This window comes from Nicotiana sylvestris, chromosome 2 (assembly GCF_000393655.2).
Source record: "Nicotiana sylvestris chromosome 2, ASM39365v2, whole genome shotgun sequence".
Classification (NCBI taxonomy): Eukaryota; Viridiplantae; Streptophyta; class Magnoliopsida; order Solanales; family Solanaceae; genus Nicotiana; species Nicotiana sylvestris.
Window position 1 is genome coordinate 153256655 of NC_091058.1, and position 21545 is coordinate 153278199.

Here is a 21545-nt window from a genome sequence, read left to right on the forward strand (position 1 = left end):
TATATGAAATTAAATATACATGTGTCTAGTTTTCAATTATAAAAACAGTTTGTCAATACAATATCGGAGTAGAGAGATATAAGTGTTCGAAATTGCACTGCTCAAACTGTCAAGCAGGCAGCTTACCCACCTGCTTGGAGAATTAAGACGGTGGGCTTATAAGTGGTATTACTCCCCTTATATCTCGTCAAAATAAAGAGAATACTTACCAAAACACTCTCTAGCTCTCCAAGAACTGGTCCAAGAAATTCCAACCAAGATCAACATTCACGAAATCAAGAAGCGATAACATTAGAACGATCCCAACGATGTAAGTATCGCTATATCGCCTCTCATTTTCTTTGAAGTTTGAGTTTTGGGAGGTAATTCATAGTGAAGAAAATGCCTAATTTCTGTATTTTAGCTTTTAAATGTCAAGGAAGGTTGAAAAATTCGTTTCCTAATAGTTAGAACTCACGGAACGATGATCGAAAGCCGTGAGTTCGATTTATTTCACTTTTAGTGGACTATTTTATAGTCCACTCCTGTTGGCCTCTTGTGCTGATGTTTTATGGAGTTTAGGAGGATAAAGAGTAAGGAGAAACACCACATAATGATGGAATGGTGTGCTGGTCATTCGCCGTTACATTTTTAGGTTGTTTGACACTACTTTGGTTGTCATTTTATGTATGAAGTGGTTAGGGTATGTGGACCGTTTTGTGATATATTGTGACGGAGGTAAGAATGGAAAATAATGCATATATGTTGTTATTTTTATGTTCTTGTTGTTTTTGGTATATATTATTGGAGGAGGACCTTGTTACAGGGGAGATTTTGCCCAATTTTACGTAAACGAGCTACTAGTTTAATTTGCAAACTTAGCCTGTACTCAGTACTGGTTTTGAATCTCCTTATGTTGTGGTAGATTGAGTTGAGTTGTTTGAAGAATTGCTTGGAAGGTATTAACTACTCAATGGAGTTAAGATATGTTAAGGCTATCCCTTCTTTTCTTTTGGCATGGTCCATATGATTTAAACAAAACGAGCAAACACAGAACTTTCACAATTGACTCTATTATGCATGCGTCCTGTTATTATATCATCTGTTCATGGACCTTAGATAATATATAAGTTGATAAAGTTTATTTCATGATATTAACCAAAGGCATATTGATCTTATTGACTTACTTTGTATGCATTTCATTTATTTATACATGTACATTGAATCATGACTAGATGACATTATATGCACATAAATTATATGTATATGGGGTATGGGAAAAGGTTATGGCGTTATATACGCACCACTACCTGATCAGTTGGTATACATTGATGATTTCGCCCACAGAGGCTGAGATGATATGATGGGATGCCTTCAGAGGCTTGATGCTGTTATGTACACATATACCTATCCATGATATGACATTTATATGCATATGCATGTTTCATGATTCACAGAGCTATTCATACTTTCAAGTTGAGTCCTTTACTCCAAGTTTCTTTAATGTCTATTATATACTGCTTTTCATGCCTTACATACTCGGTACTTTATTTGTACTGACGCCCTTTTTCCCTGGGAACACTGTGTTTCATGCTCGTAGGTCCTGATAGACACCTGGATAGACCTTCCTAGTAGACAAAGTAACACATCAGCTTGGTTGGTAAGCTCCACTTCCTCGGAGTTACCAGATCTATACTTAGGAGTCCATTTTATATATACAGGTTTGATGGGTAGGTTAAGGCCCTTTCCCGACCATGATACAGTTCAGTTATCCCTAGAAGCTTGTAGACGAGTCCTATATATTTTTTATATTAGTATTGTGGCTTTACCAGCCCTATATAGATGTTTAGTTTGGTATTTCTTGTTGTAGACGTTATTTTCAGATGATTCAAAATATTGCCTCATCGGCCTAAGTTGAGGGTTATCCCTCCAGAGTTCACAGTTATAGAGTGGTACACTCGGGCAGATTATGGCACTGGGTGCCGGCCATGCCTCTTCAGGTTTGGGGCGTGACATAAAGTTTCCTATAGTTAGTTTTTGAGTTTTGAAAATCGATTTGGAGTCGGATTTGAGTGAAACGTGTATGGTTGGACTCGTAATTGAATGAGTTGTCGTATTTTGTGAGTTTTATCGAGTTCCGAAGTGCGGGCCCAGATTTTGACTTTTTGGCTGATTTTTGGGCTTTTGATTAAGGATTTAACCTTTATCATTTGGAATTATTTCCTTCGGCATTATTTGATGTATTGAGTTGATTTTGGCTAGTTTTGAGCAGTTCAAAGGTCGGTACGTGCAGAATGGCATTGTGGAGCATTATTGGGCTTGCTCAGTATTGGATTTGGCTTGTTCGAGGTATGTAACACTTCTAAACTTGGTGCTGAGGGTACAAAACCCTAAATTACGTGTTATGTGTTTAGTGTTTAGTTTTGAGGTGATGCATATGCTAGATGATGGGCACGTGGGCGTGCACCGTGTGAATTGTGACTCCGCTATGCTACCTCGGCTGGGATGACAACTTCTATACCATAAACTAGTAAATAGAGGGTTGCTCCAGTTGATGTGTGGACTGTAGTTCGGTACCCCAACAGGGCAAAGGGTAACTTCTCGTGCCATTGTTTGTGATTTTCTACCATCTTCCTTACTATCTTCTTGATGTTCTTGTTAGTAGCTTCCATAACTCCATTCATTTGAGGCTGTATGCTATAGAGTTTTTATGCTTGATTTTGAAGGTTTCACACATGGCTTTCATCAGGTCACTGTTGATATTGGCGGCGTTATCAGTGATAATGGACTTGGGAACTCCAAATTGGCAAACAATACGATCCTTGAAAAAGTTTGCAACGACTTTCTTGGTTACATCTTTGTAGGATGCAACCTCTACCCATTTTGTGAAGTAGTCGATGGCCGCTAAAATGAACTTGTGCCCATTTGAAGCAGTAGGCTCGATCGAACCGATGACATCCATTCCCCAGGCAGCAAAAGGCCAAGGTGCACTTGTTGAATTGAGCTCACTAGGTGGTACCCTTATCATGTCTGCATGTACCTGGCATTGGTGGCATTTCTGTACGTACCGGATGCAATCTGTCTCCATGTTCATCCAAAAATATCCAGCTCTGAGTATTTTCTTGGCTAGAACAAGACCATTCATATGTGGTCCACAAGTTCTAGCATATATTTCTTCGAGTAATCTAGAAGCCTATTTTGCGTTAACACATCTTAATAACCCTAGATCAATAGTTCTTCTATATAGGGTCCCTCCACTTTGGAAGAAGTGATTGGATAGCCTCCGCAGTGTGCATTTCAGAGTGTGGTTTGCCTGTTCCGAGTATTTTCCTTTTGCCAGATATTCCTTGATGTCGTGGAACCAAAGTTTCCATCCGTTTCTTCTTCAACATGAGCACAGTAAGCTGGCTAATTATGGCTCCTCACCGGGATGGGGTCGATGAAATTCTTATATGGATGTTGTATCATTGATGACAAGGTGGCCAATGTGTCTGCGAATTCATTCTGGACTCTCGGAACATGTTTGAATTCTACCTTTTGTGAATCTTTTCATCAGTTCCTGTACAAGATGCAAGTATGGTAGTATTTTGGTGTTCTTTGTAGCCCATTCTCCTTGAACCTAATGTACCAAAAGATCCGATTCACCGATTACCAACAGTTTTTGTATATTCATATCGATGGCCAGATTGAGCCCCATGATGCAACCCTCATATTCCGACATGATGTTTGTGCATGGAAACCTAAGCTTTGCGAATACAGGGTAGTGTTGACCTATCTCTGATACCAAAATCGCTCTAATTCCCACTCATTTGAAGTTTGCAGCTCCATCAAAGAACATCCTCCAACCTTCGTAAGCCTCAGTAATTTCCTCTACTACGAATGATACTTCTTCATCAGGAAAATACGTTTTCAAAGGTTCATATTCTCCTCCCACAGAATTTTCAACAAGATGGTCTGGCAATGCTTGTCCTTTGACTGCCTTCTGAGTTACACAGACAATATCGAACTCACTTAACAGTATCTGCCACTTGGCTAGCTTCCCCAGTCGGCATGGTCTTCTGAAATATGTACTTTAGAGGGTCCATCCTAGATATAAGGTACGTGGTATAGGCACAAAAGTAATACCTCAAATTCTGATCCGTCCAAGTCAAAGCACAACAAGTACATTCCAACAGAGAATATCGTGCTTCGTAAGGTGTGAACTTCTTACTTAAGTAGTATATGGCTTGCTCCTTTCTCTCTATCTCGTCAAGTTGTCCCAAAACACATCCGAAAGCTCCATATAATACAGATAGATAGAGTAGCAATGATCTCTCAGGTTTCGGAGGGACTAGGATTGGCGGTGTAGATAGGTATTCCTTGATTTTGTTGAAAGCCTTCTGACAATCTTTGGTCCAACTTGTTTCAGCATCTTTCCTCAACATTTTGAAGATAGGTTCATATATAACTGTATACTGTGCTATGAAATGATTGATATAGTTGAGAAATCCAAGGAAGCTCATCACGTCCTTCTTTCTCTTTGGCGGCAGTAACTCTTGAATAGCCTTAACTTTGGACGGGTCCAACTCGATCCCTCGGCGGCTGACAATGAATCCCTACAGCTTCCCTACGGGAACCCCGAATGCACATTTTACGGGGTTCAATTTTAAATTGTACCTCCTTAACTTGTCAAAGAACTTTTTCAAGTCTGCTATGCAATCTGCGACCCTCTTGGATTTGATAATGACGTCGTCAATATACACCTTTATTTCTTTGTGTATCATATTATGAAAGATGTTTATCATGGCTCTCATGTAAGTAACCCCAGCATTCTTTTGACCAAATGACATCATCTTATAGCAGTACACCCCCTATGGTGTAATGAAAGCTATTTTCTCTACGTCTTCTTCATCCATACAGATCTGCTGATAACCCGTGAAGCAATCTACAAAGGATTGGAGCTCATGTTTGGCGCAATTGTTGATCAGGATGTGTATATTTGGCAGTTGAAAGTCGTCCTTGGGACTTGCCCAGTTTAAGTCTCGATAGTCAACACATACTTTGACTTTCCCATCTTTCTTCGGAACTGGTACAATGTTGGCTAGCTAGGTTGGGCACTCGACTATCCTAAGGACTTTGGCCTTGATTTGCTTAGTGACTGTCACACCTCCTTGTTCACTACCCCCGGAAGGGGTATAAGGGAGTTTTTTCGATTTTAAGTGACAATCGAAACAGGATTATTTATTAGATTCGGAGTCGCCACTTGGGATAATTTATGGTGTCCCAAGTCACCTGTTTAAAATCCCGAATCGAGGAAAGATTGACTATGTTTTACAGTCCGCGAATAAAGAAATCCGGGTAAGGAATTCTGCTAACCCGGGAAAAGGTGTTAGGCATTCTCGAGTCTGTGGTTTTAGCACGGTCGCTCAACTGTTATTATTGGCTTAATTATCTGATTAATACATATTTAGAACCTATGTGCATTTTATTCCTTTTAACCGCTTTTAACATCTATGGAATTTGTTTGAACAAGTCGCGATGTTGCGCACTCGTTTATTTTGTACACATCGCAAATCGTATCACGGGAATCGTACCCACGATCTACAACATATTTAATAATATAAAAATAAAAAGGAGGATTCTCTAACTGTTATCAATATGAATTGCGTTGACTACCTACGTTACTATTACTGTTACTATATAGTATAAGATTACATTGTTTGACACTAAGATTTACCTAACAACCACGGTACCCACCCTACATGATTATTGACTAAATTAAACTATTTTCCCAAAGACAATTTGATTTGATTTTATTGTTTTTTCTTTTTCAAGTTCATTGTGGACTTGGGGAAATGTTTCACAGGAATCGTTTCTCCATGAACAACAAAACTAAGAGGGAAAAAAAGAGATGCATTATTTCAATTTCTAGCTGCTAGTAACTGCAATTTGAAGTACACATCGTGAATCGCATCACGGGAACCGTACCCACGATCTACAACATGTTCATTTTATTAATGTTCGAAGTTTAGTCGAGTCACGCCAGCATGCACTCGAATTTTGGGGTTACGTATCATGACTGTGCCACGGGAACCATACCCATAGTCACGATGATTTATTAATCGCGCCTAAGCTATGATGTTAAAAGATTATTTCTTTCTAAGTTTGAGATTATATAAATTAACAAGAAAAAGATTTTGATCTAACTTGCTACTCCATTTCTCCAGCAACAAAACTTTTGGCAGTAACATTTCTTTCTTAACAACTAGCTAACAAAATCAGAATAAAGTAAAAGAACTTGTTTATTTAGTAGGAACCCAAATAACTGAAAAAATGATAGTCACATTGTCATTCCAATATTCTGAAAATTATTCTTTAGATTCAAACTTCAAATACACTTTCCTAACAAAAAGAAAATTCAACAGGCACTAATTTCACACAGAACAAAACTCAAGGATCATATACGGTCCCACCATTTGTAGAAAAACAAAGAAGAACAAAGCTAATAAACTACTATGAACTCCTCCAAACCTTAACGTTCATGAAAAAGAAAAAGAAAAATAGCATAGCACATGCTTCAATTCTAACATGACAACTTAAAATAAACCAAGACTAGGGAAACACATATGTGCTGCTTCAAAGTCAGTGACGCTATTTTAACTGTGTGCAAAGCATTTTGAGCAACGGAGGAAAAAGAGTCACGATAATTCCAGACAACCAAAATGCAAACAATCTCATTCAATCTTTAAAAGACAAGCGGCCATAAACAGACATAACAAGGTAAATACAATGAGCATACAAAACTAAACATGGACGACAACATAAATAGTTCAAATTTCATTTGCCTAGTTGAAAAGAATTATAGAGAGGTCTTGACATACCTAGCAGCAAAAACGGAAACAAATTTCATGAAGATGAAGCAAAGGTTAAAATCTTTCAAGGTGAAACCCAGCAGAATATTTTCAGCAGGTTCAGCGACGACAATCACAAAACTGAACTTCTATAGCTTATATATATCCAGAAAAAAAAGAGTTTGAGCTTTGAATTCAGTTTTTCTTCAAACATCCTCTTGAAATTCCAAGTTTCCTTTTTTTTCCCCCAGCTTTTAGTGAGAGAGCAGATGGCCGAAACTTCTATCCCAACAACTTGAAGTTGAAATCGAGCCGCTTGACCGTGTGCATCCTCTGTTTTTTGAGCGCGAGGTCAAGAGCATGGATTGAGGGAAACGACGCTTCTTTAGAGAGGAGCCTTTGATTTTTTGTTTCCTTTTTAGGTGTAATCTGTGAGGGATTAGATCTGATCGTTGAGTTTGGAGAAAATGAAGAAGAAGATAGAAGCTGGGAGCCTTGGCTGTTTGGGTCTAATGAAAGAGGTCTGTAGTGTTTTCCATGGAAAAGTGAAGAAGAACAGAAGAAGCAGTCAAGGATAAGGTGTTGCTTGTGTTCAATTTTGGAAGGGAGCTGATTCTGCGTTGAAGAAGAAGCTAAGAGCGCCGTTTTCAAGGGTCTGAGGGTAAGGTCTGTTCTCTATCCCTTAGGTCTAGGAGCTGCTAAGTTATTTTAATGTGGAAGGGGATCTTGGGCCAGGCAGGTCGGGTCAGGCGGGTTTGGGTAGGGAGATTGGGCTTGGGTCAAGGGAAGTTTTGGATCAGATCTGGGTTGGGTGAGAATTGACCCAATTTCACAAGAAAAATGTAAAAACAAATAATTACTTGGTTAATTCTAAAAATATAAAAACAAATTCTAAATGCAATGCATGATATGTTGGTATTTTTTCATGATAAAAAGAAAAATTAAACATGCACAAAAATGCAAACAATTAATAAAAATCCTACAAAATCCTATAAAATGACAAATAATTGGAAAAAATCTATTTTCTTTGATTTTATAGGAGCAATTCATATAGGGCAAAAATCACGTACTCACAGCTGCCCCTCTTTGCCTGGAAACACGAAGGGTTTTCGGGCAAAGATAAAATGTGCAATTACGAGCGATTTTGCCCGTTTGGAAACTCCATAAGAAGCATCTTTTGAAAAAATTTGACCAAACCTCTATTCGGAGGTTGCCTACATATCCTTGGCTATAAAGAAATCAGGTCAGTGTAGTTCTGAAAGTTTTGGTAGCTGGGACTACCGAAAAGTTGTGATTTCACTGTTGTTGTTGCTGTTTCCGCTTGTTGAGCTCCTTATTGCACCAAGATAAAATAAAAGAAGCTATACTAAACTATGATCTATGCATTACAAGAATCTTATCTACATATTCAAACTTGATCTTCAGATCCCTGTTGCTCTGTTGACTCGTACTCTCCAGGTGAAATTCATTTGTTGCTGACTTGAATTGTAATCTGAAATGCTTTCCCTTTTCTCCAGGTAGGCGCCTAATTGCTAAACTCCTTTGAACCTCGCTGGTTTCCTTCGTTCTCCAGGTGAGCTCCTGATTTCTACCTTACTTTGAACATTGCTGCTTCCCTTCGTTCTTCAAGTGGCTCCTGATTGCTGTTTTTCCTCAAAACTTGAACTGCTTCCCTTTGTTCTTCAAGTAGGCTCCTGATTGCTGAACTTGAACTACTTCCTCTTGAGACTGCTTTTCCTTTGAACTATCTTCTCTTGCTCTCTAGGGGGGTTTTCTGATTGCCGAACTTGATCTGCTTTCCTTTGAACTTGTGTCGTCCTCCCTTTGTTCTCCAGGTGGGTGCCTGATTTCATCAAAACAAACGAAATTTTCTGCCCCAGTTTGCACTAGGAAGATTTGTGAGTTGTTAGCAATATTATAAACAACTTATATTATTGATGCAATGATGAGAGTAAACTAATGACTAGACCAGGATGTGCGTCTCCTATGAGTAAAACTAAAAACTTTGACTAGCAAATGCGTCTGCTAAAAATAAAACCTCAATGAACCAAACTAGGAGGTGCGTCTCCTAGGGGTGAAACTTGAATGAACAAAACTAGGAAGTGCGTCTCCTATGAATGAACTCTCAATTTAAGAAGAGCGTCTCCTAAAAGAATAACTTGAAAGACCTTGATTAGGAAGTGCGTCTCCTACAGGTAAAACTTCAATGAACTACACTAGGACATGCGTCTCTTGGGGCCATCTTAAATGACTTAAACTAGGAAGTGTGTCTCTTAGGGATGAAATCTCAATTTAGGAAGTGTGTCTCCTAACACAAAATATAACTTGACAGACCCAGACTAAGAAGTGCATCTCCTATGGGTGAAACTTCAATGGCTCAAGCTAGGAAGTGCGTCTTCTATGGGTGAAACTTCAATGGCTCAAGCTAGGAAGTGCGTCTCCTAGGGGTGAAATCTCAATTTAGGAAGTGCGTCTCCTAACACAAAATATAACTTGACAGACCCAGACTAAGAAGTGCATCTTCTAGGGGTGAAATCTCAATTTAGGAAGTGTGTCTCGTAAAACAAAATATAACTTGACAGACCAGACTAGGAAGTGCATCTCCTAGGGGTGAAACATCAATAACTCAAACTAGGAGATGCGTCTCCTATGAATGAACTCTCACTTTAGGAATTGCGTCTCCTATGGGTGAAACTTCAATGACTCAAACTAGGAAGTGTGTTTCCTATGAATGAACTCTCAATTTAGGAAGTGCGTCTCCTATAGGTGTATCTGGAAAGACTCAGACTAGGAAGTGCATCTCCTATGTGTATAATGCTTAGAACCAGGAATTGCGTCTCCTAGGGGAAAGCTCAATGTAGGAAATGCGTCTCCTAAAACAAAAATATAACCCGAAAAATCTAGACTAGGAAGTGTCACACCTCATTTTTCACCCGCGCTGCCGCAAAGGGGCGCAGAGGGGAGTTTTTCCAATTAAAGGACAATCGAAACGGGATTTTATTTAAAAATTCAGAGACGCCACTTGGGAGATTTATGGTATCCCAAGTCACCGATTGAATCCCGAATCAAGGAAAATATTGACTCTGTTTAACAATCTGCGCACCAGAAATCCGGATAAGGAATTGTGTTAACCAGGGAGAAGGTGTTAGGCATTCCCGAGTTCCGTGGTTCTAGCACGGTCTCTCAACTGTCATATTCGGCTTGATTATCAGATTTTATACAATTATGAACCTATGTGCAAATTTTAACTGTTTACTGCTTTTGTTATTATTTATTCAAAGAATTGCAACGTCGTGAGAATGCATCTCGAATTGCGCCACATAAATGTACCCGCAATTTTCGATGCGTTCCAACTTCGTTGAGATTTGGATTTGGGTCACATAAATGTACACCCGAGTTTGGGAAGATAACATTATTAAATATGTGCCTAAAGATACTAACGCGTTGTTATTTTGAGAAAAGCCATAAAGTTTGCTATGCGGCCTGTCTCGAAATCTAAGCATTCGAAATAACTGTCCGTTGAGGGCCCTGCGGTTTGTGTATTCTTGTTTGTCGAGGCTCGTCTCATTCATTATTTTTTAAAGGAATTTACAACGTCATGGACATGCATCTCGAACCACGTCACAATCAATGTACCCGTGATTAGCGACATATTTCGACTCCGTTGAGATTTGGATTTGGGTCACATAAATGTGCACCCGAGTTTAAGAAAGTAAATTATTAAAGGCGCGCCTAAAGTGACTAACGTATCATTATTTTGGGCGAGGCCGTGAAATTTTTACATTGATTTCACTAAGTAAATTATCAAGCTAACATTAATCACTAACATTCGAGAACTAACATTAGTTACTAACATTATTTACATTGCTATTTAAAATGATGTTATTTACTCAAGTGAACTCGCTATTTCAGAATTAGACCTATTAAACCAACGTGCTGATTTTCATAAACTATTTGAACCTGTTTTGTGACATAAACTATTTGAAGCTGTTTCACGACTACTGAAGAAAAGAATTAAATACAGTATATTCCATAACTAGTAATCACCAACTAAGATTAATTACAATTGATATTCAATGTTTGTAGAAATAGATTCAATCATTCCGGTTTATGCATTTCAAAATCATTCCAATACATACTATGAAATATCAAATGAACTACTGCTTATACATCAAATTAAACAGAAAGAAACAGTTACTTTCAGAAATCCATTCCAACAACTCTTTACTTCCTTTCCTTTAAATTTGAGAGCTGTAGAACATGTACCTGGATAACGGAAATACAAGAAGATGAAGGCGCGGTCAGCAACAGTAATAACTAGCAACAACCAGTAAACAGAAACTCAGTGACAGATTTGAAAACCAACAGGATTCCAGCACACTCAATGAAAAAGCACCCACCCCAACCAACGCAGACCAGAAATAACAAACTCAACAACCACTTAAAACCTCAGTGAAAACCCAGAAATAATCAGCCTGTTTTTTACTCTCAAATTACTGAACTTTTAAATGTTAAAAATCCAGCCTAGACTCTAAGAAAAATTGGAAGAGAAAACGATTTTCTTCCTCCAAAAAACCAACCCTCTGTGTAAAACCTGTACTGTGTAAAACCTATCCTCTCTAGATTTTTCAGAAAATCCTCTTATCTTCTCTCAAAACTCTCCTCCTTTACTGCCTATTAATGACTCTATTTATAACCCAAAACAGGTATGAGCAACATATTTTAATCAATCCTTTTTTAATCTTTTCATACCATTATGTTTTGTCCCCCACTATATTAAACAAATGCATTATTTCCCACTACCACATGTCTTGTCCCCCACTAGGTATTATTTTAATATTATTAATGTTTAGTGGACGGAGCACTCAAATTAATCATTTTTAAGACTCAAAATCCCGAAAATGCCCCTGAAACTACTGAAATTACCATTCTACCATATCAGCTATATCCAATCCATCTAATCAATTTCCAATTAATAATCAAACTCTGAATAAACAAACTCGCCAAACAAACTCCTAATCGACAACGTTCATGAATTAACAACAGAGTCTGATTCATATCAGAACAAACTTAGCAGAACAAAAAAGTAAATCCAAATCACTAAACTCGATCATCAATTGAACTTCAAATTAAATCCAACAACATTACAACCAAGATAAAGGATTTAATGATTCAGAACCATTGTATTGAACTAGTAAGGTCGAAATTGATTCACACAGATACAAGGGAATAAACTAACTCTATTGGGAACAAAATCACAATTAACTTAGACAACATGAACGAGCAGGGAACCAAACAATATGATGAACAACCAAGAGCAGGGAAGCAAACAACATACAACAATGAAAACCATTTGAACCAAAATGCTAGCAAACATTTATAGGAATAGTCACTGTTTGTACAAGAATATGAAATTGACTAATCAAACAGAGAAGTGTCATTAAAGCTTTAATCAAAACCTAACCTCAAAAGCCAATAGAAGAGATTGATTCAACTTAGAACCCTTCATGCGCACCTGTATCCCCCGTCGCCATTAAAATCAACAGGAACTATATTCACTTAAAGAAGGACTTGAAATGGATCCTCGGCGCGAGAGTGAAGCGTTTGACGAACATCCAATCGAACACTGTCTTTAACATCTTGAAAAGCTTCATGGTGCCACTGTTGGTGACCTAGTGTTCAAATGTGAGCTGATTGGAACGGAGGGTGTGACGGACAGCGTGGACGTGAGGTTTGGTTGGTTGCGTCGATGGTTTGGTTGGTTTGTTTTGGGGGTTGAAGGGGTCGTTTGGGGAAAATGAAGATGGGAGGCTGGGCTGTTGGTGGTCAGCTAGAGCAACAGTGGCTTGGAGATGTTGCTGCTCACTGCTGCTCGATGGAGAAGGGTGGTCGTTGGTCAGCTTTACGTCGAGATGGCTTGGCTGGTCGTGATGCGGAGCTGGGGTGGTGACGACGTGGTCGTAGTGGACGTGTTTGAGGCTGTTGAGCAGTGACTAAAGAAGAAGAAGAGGCCATGGCGAACTGGCTGGAGCTTGTTTTGGTGGCTCGTCGACGATGGTCGTTTGGGGAAGATGAAGATGAGAAGGGCAGCCATGAGAGCTGGAGATGGAGGGGTCGTTTGGGACGAGGGGGAAGTAGCAGCAGCGCTGCTTGATGTGAGGGATGATAGGGACGAAGGAGATGCAGAAGGGCAGCCATGGGAGGGTTTGTTTGGAGCTGGAGTTGGAGGGGTAGGCAGTCATGGGAGGTTTGTTTGGAGAAGGAGAAGAAAATGGGGGGGGGGCGGGTGTTTAGGTTTTTTAGGTTAGGGGTTTAGAAAAAATGAAAAATGAAAAATGGAAGAAGGGGGGGGGGTGTTTGTTTGGGGTTATGGGGCGGACCGGGTCGGGTCGACCCGGTGGGGTTTGGTTCTTTGGGCCTGTGGTTTAATATTGAAGAAAATGCCCAATCCGATTTTCTTCTTCTTTTATTTCCATTGCTTCTTTTTCTTTCTTTTCTTAAAATAAAACTAAAATTCTAAAAATTCTAAATTAACCTATAGAACTAAATTAATTTATAAAAGTACTTATTAACTCTTAATAACAATTAAAACACAATTACATAGCAATTAATGATAAAATTACACAATTTGGACATTAAATGCTAAAACTACAACGTACATTATTTTTTATGATTTTTGTTCTTGTAAAACAAACTTAGTTGCTCATAATTGTAGAATTAAATCCTAAATACAAATGCGGCATATTTTTGTATTTTTTTATTAATCTAATAAATAAACATGCACAGACAAATACAAATAATTATCCAAAAATGCCACGAAAATTCTCAAAATTGCACACAAAGGAAAATTGTTTTATTTTGAATTTTTGGGAGTAATTCTCGTATAGGGCAAAAATCACGTGCTCACAGCTGCCCCTCTTTGTCTAAAAACACAAAGAGTTTTCGTGCAAAGATAAAGTGAGCAGATACGAGCGATTTTTGTCCGTTGGAATACTCCGTGTGAAGCAATTTTTTGGAAAGATTTAACCGAACCTTTGCTTCAAAGGTTTCCTACATATCCCTGGCTAGAAGGGAATCAAGTTAATGTAGTTCGAGAAGTTTTGGTAGCTGGGACTACCATAGGACTGCAATGTTACTGTTGTTGCATGCTGTTATTACTGCTTGCCGACCTCCTTATTACACCATGTTGAAAGAAAACAAGAAGCTAGACTAAACTATAGTCTATGAATTACAAAATCTTATCTAGATCTTCAGCCGTGCTCTTGTATCTCTTGTTGTTTTGATGTCTCGGTGACTCCTCTGGTATTTCTTTACTTCTGATTTGTCTTGTATTCTCCCTTGACTGTCGATCTCGAACTGCTTATTTCCTTCTCGTGAGCTTCGCATTATTTTTCCATCGAATTTTGAACTTCCTTCCTCTGCTGGGGATTTTTGTTGTTTCCCGCTAGGGATTTCGGTTGTATTCTTCTGCTTTACTGACTTCAAACTTCCATGTATTCCTCTGTTATATGGGTGGGCTCCCAACTTCAAAACTTGAAATATAAAGACTGAAATGTATTCCTATGTTATATGGGCGGGCTCCCAACTTCTTCAACTTAAAATGTAAAGACTGAAATGGATTCCTCTGTTATATGGGCGGCTCCCAACTTCCGGACTTGAAATATAAAGACTGAAATGTATTCCTCTGTTATATGGGCGGGCTCCCGACTTCAAAACTTCAAAATGTAATCAGCCTCTATTCTCCAGGCGAGCTCCTGATCTTAACAACAACTTCGAAAAATAGATCGCCATTCCGTTCTTTAGGCGGGCGAGACTTCAACAACAACTTCAAAAAATAAATCGCCATTTCGTTCTTCAGGCGGGTCTCCTGACCTCAACAACAGCTTCGAAAAATAAATCACCATTCTATTATTCAGGCGGGGCTCCTGACCTCAACAACAACTTCGAAAAATAAAATGCCATTCTGTTCTTCAGGCGGGGCTCCTGATCTCAACAACAACTTCGAAAAATAAAACGCCATTCCGTTCTTCAGGCGGGGCTCCTGATTTTAGGATAACTAAACCTTGATAATCTTAAGAAAACTAAAAAATGACTCCCTTTTTTTTTCAAATTCAAACTTCCTTTTTTTTTTCAAATTATCCTAGGAGAAAATTCGTCAGACTAGGTCTTCTATTTTAGGAGAAACATTCATCAGACTAAGACGTTTATCCTAGGAGAAAATTCATCAGACTAGGTCTTCTATCTTAGGAGAAAGATTCATCAGACTAAGATTTTGATCTTAGGAGAAAATTCATCAGACTAGGTTTTCTAATTTATTATCCTAGGAGAAAAATTCATCCGACTAAGACGTTTATCCTAAGAGAAAATTCATCAGACTAGGTTTTCTATCTTAGGAGAAACATTCATCAGACTAAAATTTTGATCCTAGGAGAAAATTCATCAGACTAGGTTTCTTTTTTATTATATTAGGAGAAAGATTCATCCGACTAAGACTTCGATCCTAGGAGAAAATTCATCAGACTAGGTTTCTTTTTTATTATATTAGGAGAAAGATTCATCCGACTAAGACTTCGATCCTAGGAGAAAATTCATCAGACTAGGTTTTCTATCTTAGGAGAAAGATTCATCAGACTAAAATTTATATTGGGAGGAAAATCTATCAGACTAGGACTGTTATCCTAGGAGGAAAAATGTGAAGATCAATGGCAAGATCTTATGCACAATAGCAAGACAGATAAAGGTAAAGATTTGAGAAACTTCCCTTTGCCAGCTCTTCTCGTCTTTTATTTTTCTTCTCTTTTTTTTTGAACCACTTTCCTTGCACTGCTTTGTTTCCTATTCCACACAAAAAAAAATTTGTCAGTTTTAAAAATGGTGGTCAGATTGTAGCCTTGAGTCTTGGACAACTTGGGTTCTTCTCGATCAGCTTGAGTCGGTCTCAAAAGACTTTTGTTCTGCACCAACTCTGATTGTTTCACACCACTACCATTTGTATTTGCAGCTCAAACAACCTTATCCCAATTGGAGATCTTTGCTTAGGTGACCTTTTCCGATATCTTGAATGACTTCCTGCTTTTGAGCAACTTGTCTGTTAGAGAGAATCACCAGTTATCTTTGCTTGCACCAAGTAGGCTGACAAGAGTCTTTTTGGGGAAGCCTTTGTATGAATCCTCAAGGCATGTTAATATTAACAACTGAGTTTGTTGGCCAAATTTACTTTGTACAACTAAAAAACTGGTAGCAGATTTTGAAATCTTTTCTTGCTTGTTTTGAGAAGGAATGACTCAGGGTGAAGGATACAATGATGCAAAGAAACAAATATTAAAAACAAATGCCCATGTCGGAAGGACAGAAGGAAGATTTGTTTTTCAATAACTAGCCTTAATGATCATGATATGCATTTTGGACTCAACGGCCTGATCTATCGAACTAATCCAATCTTCCCTTTTACCATTCTTATGATCTTTGACTCACTTCATGGCACGGATTACCATTCTTACCATTCTATCAACGGCCTGATTCGTGCCATTTCTTCGTATCAGCTTCATGACTCACTTTCGACTAGTGGTGCCCTGAGGGGTTTTCACCAACAAGCCTCTCTCATTTATTTATCTCTACTTACCGTCGCCTTACTATGCCCGTAAGGGTTTTCGCTAGTAAGACTCTCTCATTTCTTTTATTCTTTTTCTTTCCCTCTTCTTGTGCGAGCATCCTGACAGTGTTCTATGTCGCATGACCGTCGTTGCTCATTGCATGCTTCTCTTGGCATTCTTGAAGGTGTATCGGGAGGTCTTTATTTGGAAGGTTTTTGGATAGGGTTGGACAAAAAGGTCGGCATGAAGGTTCAAAGTAGACTCAAAATGAGGGGTTGTGGATTTACAACTCTTGGAACCGACTCTTTTACAAGTGAAATAAAAATATCTGCCCCAGTTTCAGCTATTGGGGACTTTTTTTGGATTTTTTTTCCTGAATTCTTATTTGGTTGGACCGAACCGTGAGGCTGCCTATGTATCCTTTTTTTTAAGGAATCAGGTCTAACGTAGTTCAAACATCTGACCTAAACTATTTTCATCATTCTTTCTGTTTTTCTTTTCCTTTTTCTTTTTTTTGTTTGCCCCAGCTTCTATTTTTGAGGGCATGAACCGTTGAATTTTTTTTCTTTTCTGAACTTTCTAAGAATTGCCCCATTTTGTACTCTTGGGACATGGATTTTTTCTTCTAATCTTGATTCCAAAAGAGGGTAGTCAAAGAAAAATAACACAGGCTCAAAAGGGGTAGCAAATGATATAAAGTGTTTGGGTAGCAGAAAAAGGGCCTCCTAGCCTCGAGAATGCCAATCATTCTATCTTTTCGCGATCCCAGCATTGACAAACATGTCTGTCTTCTTGGTGTGTCGTGGTCACAAGACACTTTCCATCCCTTAATGTCAAACTTTCCAACAAACTTCAATTGATTCTTCCTCAAGCCCGATCTTCACAATGATTTGAAGGTGAATTTTACTCGAACTTAGTTCCAAAGTACTTCAACTATTTATTCATCCTCAAAAGTGTTTTTTTGTTATCCAATTCCAGATTAAATCAGTTTCTAAGATCTGGCCAAAATTTCCGCATGCACGTCATGTCATTACAACTAGCGAGAAAATAACTAGAAATAGAATGACACAAAAGGACAAACTGTATTTTATTGAATAAGGATGGAAGGGTTTGACAACTAAACAAGCAACCTAAAATCCGAGTACAACCCTAAAATAACCCGGCTAATGAAAATAGCAACAGAACAGACAGACAAGACTCATACAAACAGAATGGAGGGATAGAAGGGTTTGACTCAATAAAACAAATAAAATCTGGATCACAACCCTGAAATAACCTAGATAATAGAAAAAAAATCAAAACAAGCTATCAAGATTCCTTCCTAGGAGGAGGGAATGACTTTTCAATTGCTAGGCTTGACATTTAGCCACAAATTTGTTCATCAAATCAGTAGAGCCTTCTCCAATTTCAACATCATTATCTTCAGTTAGCAAGCTCCCGAGAGGATTCTCAAACTCCATGTCACCAGGCATCTTCCCCACAAAGTGTGCATCATGATGTGCAGGTAAAGGATTCTGCGAGATATTCTGGGCGTCACTATCTTGGATCACAATCAGATTTTCCTGGATCATCCTTTCTATTTCTCTTTTCAAATCCCGACAGCTTTCAACATTGTGCCCCTAGGCATTGGAATGGTATTCACAGCTTTTAGAAGGGTCAAAGCTTCTTGCACGGGGGTCTACATGATTTGGAGGAATAGGTGAAATCATGTCATGATATTTTAACTTCTCAAATAAGCTTTCATAGGACTCTCCTATTGGTGTAAAATTATCTTTCAACCTTTGTTCCCCTTTATACCTCTAGCTTGGATGTGGGTGATAGGGCACCTGTAAATTTTGTGGAGGCTTCTGGAGATTTTGTGATGCTCGTGCTCGCCTTCTGGGGTGTTTTGGTGGCTGGACAACATACTGAGGTGGAGCGACAGAGTATTGAGGGTTCTGAGGTGGATAATACTGCTCAGGGGAGTCATGGAAAACTTGAGGAGGCTGCTCATACCTTCGAGATGTTATCCTGGGACCTCTTCTCGACCCTGATGTCATCATGATTTCTTTAATCTTCTCATTTGTGTCGCTAAAATTATCAGACTCAACCCGGACAGCCTGAGTTGTGGCTTTAAAAACTGCTTGACTTATAATTTTGCATGTCTTAAGACCATTCTCTACCATTTCTCCCATTTTGATTGCTTCCGAGAAGGATTTGTCAACTGCGGACATCATGTTTTGAAAGTAATCTGGCTCTTGCGCTTGAAGGAAGACAGTTATTAGCTCGTGGTCATCCATGGGTGGCTTAACTCGAGCTGCTTGCTCTCTCCATTTAATAGCATATTCCCTGAAACTTTCACTTGGTTTCTTCTTCAGGTTTGAAAGGGAAATGCGGTATGGGGCAATGTCGATGCTGTATTGGAACTGTTTGACAAAGGCCTGTGCCATGTCATCCCAGACATACCAGCGAGACATGTCTTGATCCATAAACCATTCGGAGGCTACTCCCGTAAGGCTTTCCACAAAATAAGCCATCAACAATTCTTCATTTCTTCCCGCACCTATCAGTTGATTGCAATACCTTTTCAGGTGGGCTATGGGATCTCCATGTCGATCGTACTTTTCAAATTTGGGAGTCTTGAAACCAGGCGGCAAGTGGACATCGGGGAACATACATAGATCTTTGAAGGCAACATTCTTTTGACCTGCCAACCCTTGCATGTTTTTCAACCATTGTTCTAAGCTTTTCACTCTTTGGATCATTTCTTCCTGTACCATCTTTCGGGCAGGCTTCTCAATCTTTGCAGGAAGATCAAACGAGTACGAGTGGTACTCAGGAGAGCGGTACTCAGGAGAGTGGTACTGCTCTTGTTGTGTCGCAAATTGTGACTCATGCGAGGATGTCCTTGACCACTGGCCCATGCTTGACACATTTCAGTCATTTGCTGTTTCAGTATTCTATTTTTCTCCAGCACAATAGACTCTTGTTGAACCCTCTGACCCTAAGTCTCTTGAGCACTTGTAACAACTTCGATGTCAGTTATCATTTTTCCTTGGATCTTGTGTTTCCATCTTACCACAAACCGACCACCTTAGATTTCTTCACAATTCAAAACAAAACATGTTAGAATGGATTCAGTCGGTCCTTATTATTTTTCATTTCTGCATTTTTTTTCCACTTCTTTTTAATGGTGATCGAACCTGATGCGGGTTCCCTACGTATCATGTGGGAACATGAATCAGATCTTGTGTAGTTCGGAAAGATCAGGAATAAAGTAAATAAACAAACCCTTTTTTTTGGATTTTGAACTTTTCGAAAGAAAGACATATAAAGAAGAAAGAAAATATTTTTGGATTTTGATTTTTCTTCAGCATTTTTGCAAAGAAAGATTTCTAAAGAAGAAAGATTTTTTTTTCTTGAATTTTTTTTTCTGGAATTTTGAAAGAAAAACTTTTAAAGAAGAAAGAAAATATTTTTGGAATTTTATTTTGAATTTATGAAAGAAATGCTTCTAAAAAATATTTCAGAATTTTGAATTTTCTTTTCAATTTTTGAAAGAACGAAAATATTTTTGTATTTTTTGATTGTGAGAAGCAACTAAAAGAAAATATTTTTTTGTATTTTTAAAAGTTGGGGTCGCAAAGAAAAACTTTTCTAAAGAAAGAAGTAAAAGAATTTTTTTTATTTTTGAAAATTGGGGGCCGGAAGCGATGAGGTTTGCCTACGTATCTCACATCCGGTGAGAACCAGACCCGCGTAGTTCGCCCATAAAGCGCACTTCTTTTGAAAACGAAACTCATTTTTTATTGGCAAATAAAACTATATTTTTTTTGTCTTTTCTTTTTATCTTCTCAAAAATTCGGCAGAGTTTCGACACTATTTGGACACTAGTTTTCAAAATAGGCGATTTAACTCTTTTTAACCCTCGTACCTCTATCTCTCTTTTCTCAAAATATTCAAAAGCCGGTCAACACGCAAGTCCGAAGCAAATAAATGCACAAGTAGAAGCAAGTAAGATGCATCAGGATAGTCATTTTCATGTTTGGTACACCTGTCCTAACTCAACCCCTGTGTTGAGCCTCCAAAGTCAAATGCACGTGATGCAAACAAACGTTCCTACTAGGGATCCGGCATGAAGCTGAGTTATTCTAGGTTCATAACCTGGGTATTTGTTCTAGACTGTGTACCCGAGCGGACAACTCGAGTCGAGGAGGGGGCTACGTACCGGGGACCCGCGGGATCGTCCGGCTTTGTAACTTGTCCGGCCTCTTTCTTAGTTCAAGGTATGACACTAACAGAATAGGGAGTCTCGACCAGCAAGCTCCTCCCCAGAGGTAAGAAGAGAAGGGTTTCAACATAGTTTATATACAGTTCAGATAATATCAAAGCGGTAAAAGCAGCATTTAGCACATTAGGCCCGAACATGTAAAAATCAGATAATAAACAAAGCCAATTATAACAATCATTCCAAGCTCGAATTCTGAACCCTGAACCAGAGATTCTGGGTTGGCTCCCCAGCAGAGTCGCCAGAGCTGTCACACCTCCTTTTTCACCCGCGCCGCCACAAAGGGGCGCAGAGGGGAGTTTTTCCAATTAAAGGACAATCGAAACGGGATTTTATTTAAAAATTCAGAGTCGCCACTTGGGAGATTTATGGTGTCCCAAGTCACTGGTTGAATCCCGAATCGAGGAAAATATTGACTCTGTTTAACAGTCTGCGCACCAGAAATCCGGATAAGGAATTCTGTTAACCCGGGAGAAGGTGTTAGGCATTCCCGAGTTCCGTGGTTCTAGCACGGTCGCTCAACTGTCATATTCGGCTTGATTATCTGATTTCATATAATTATGAAACTATGTGCAAATTTTAACTGTTTACCGCTTTTGTTATTATTTATTCAAAGAATTGCAACGTCGTGAGAATGCATTTCGAATTGCGCCACATAAATGTACCCGCAATTTTCGATGCGTTCCAACTTCGTTGAGATTTGGATTTGGGTCACATAAATGTACACCCGAGTTTGGGAAGATAACATTATTAAATACGCGTCTAAAGATACTAACGCTTTGTTATTTTGAGAAAAGCCGTAAAGTTCGCTATGCGGCCTGTCTCGAAATCTAAGCATTCGAAATAACTGTCCGTTGAGGGCCCCGCGGTTTGTGT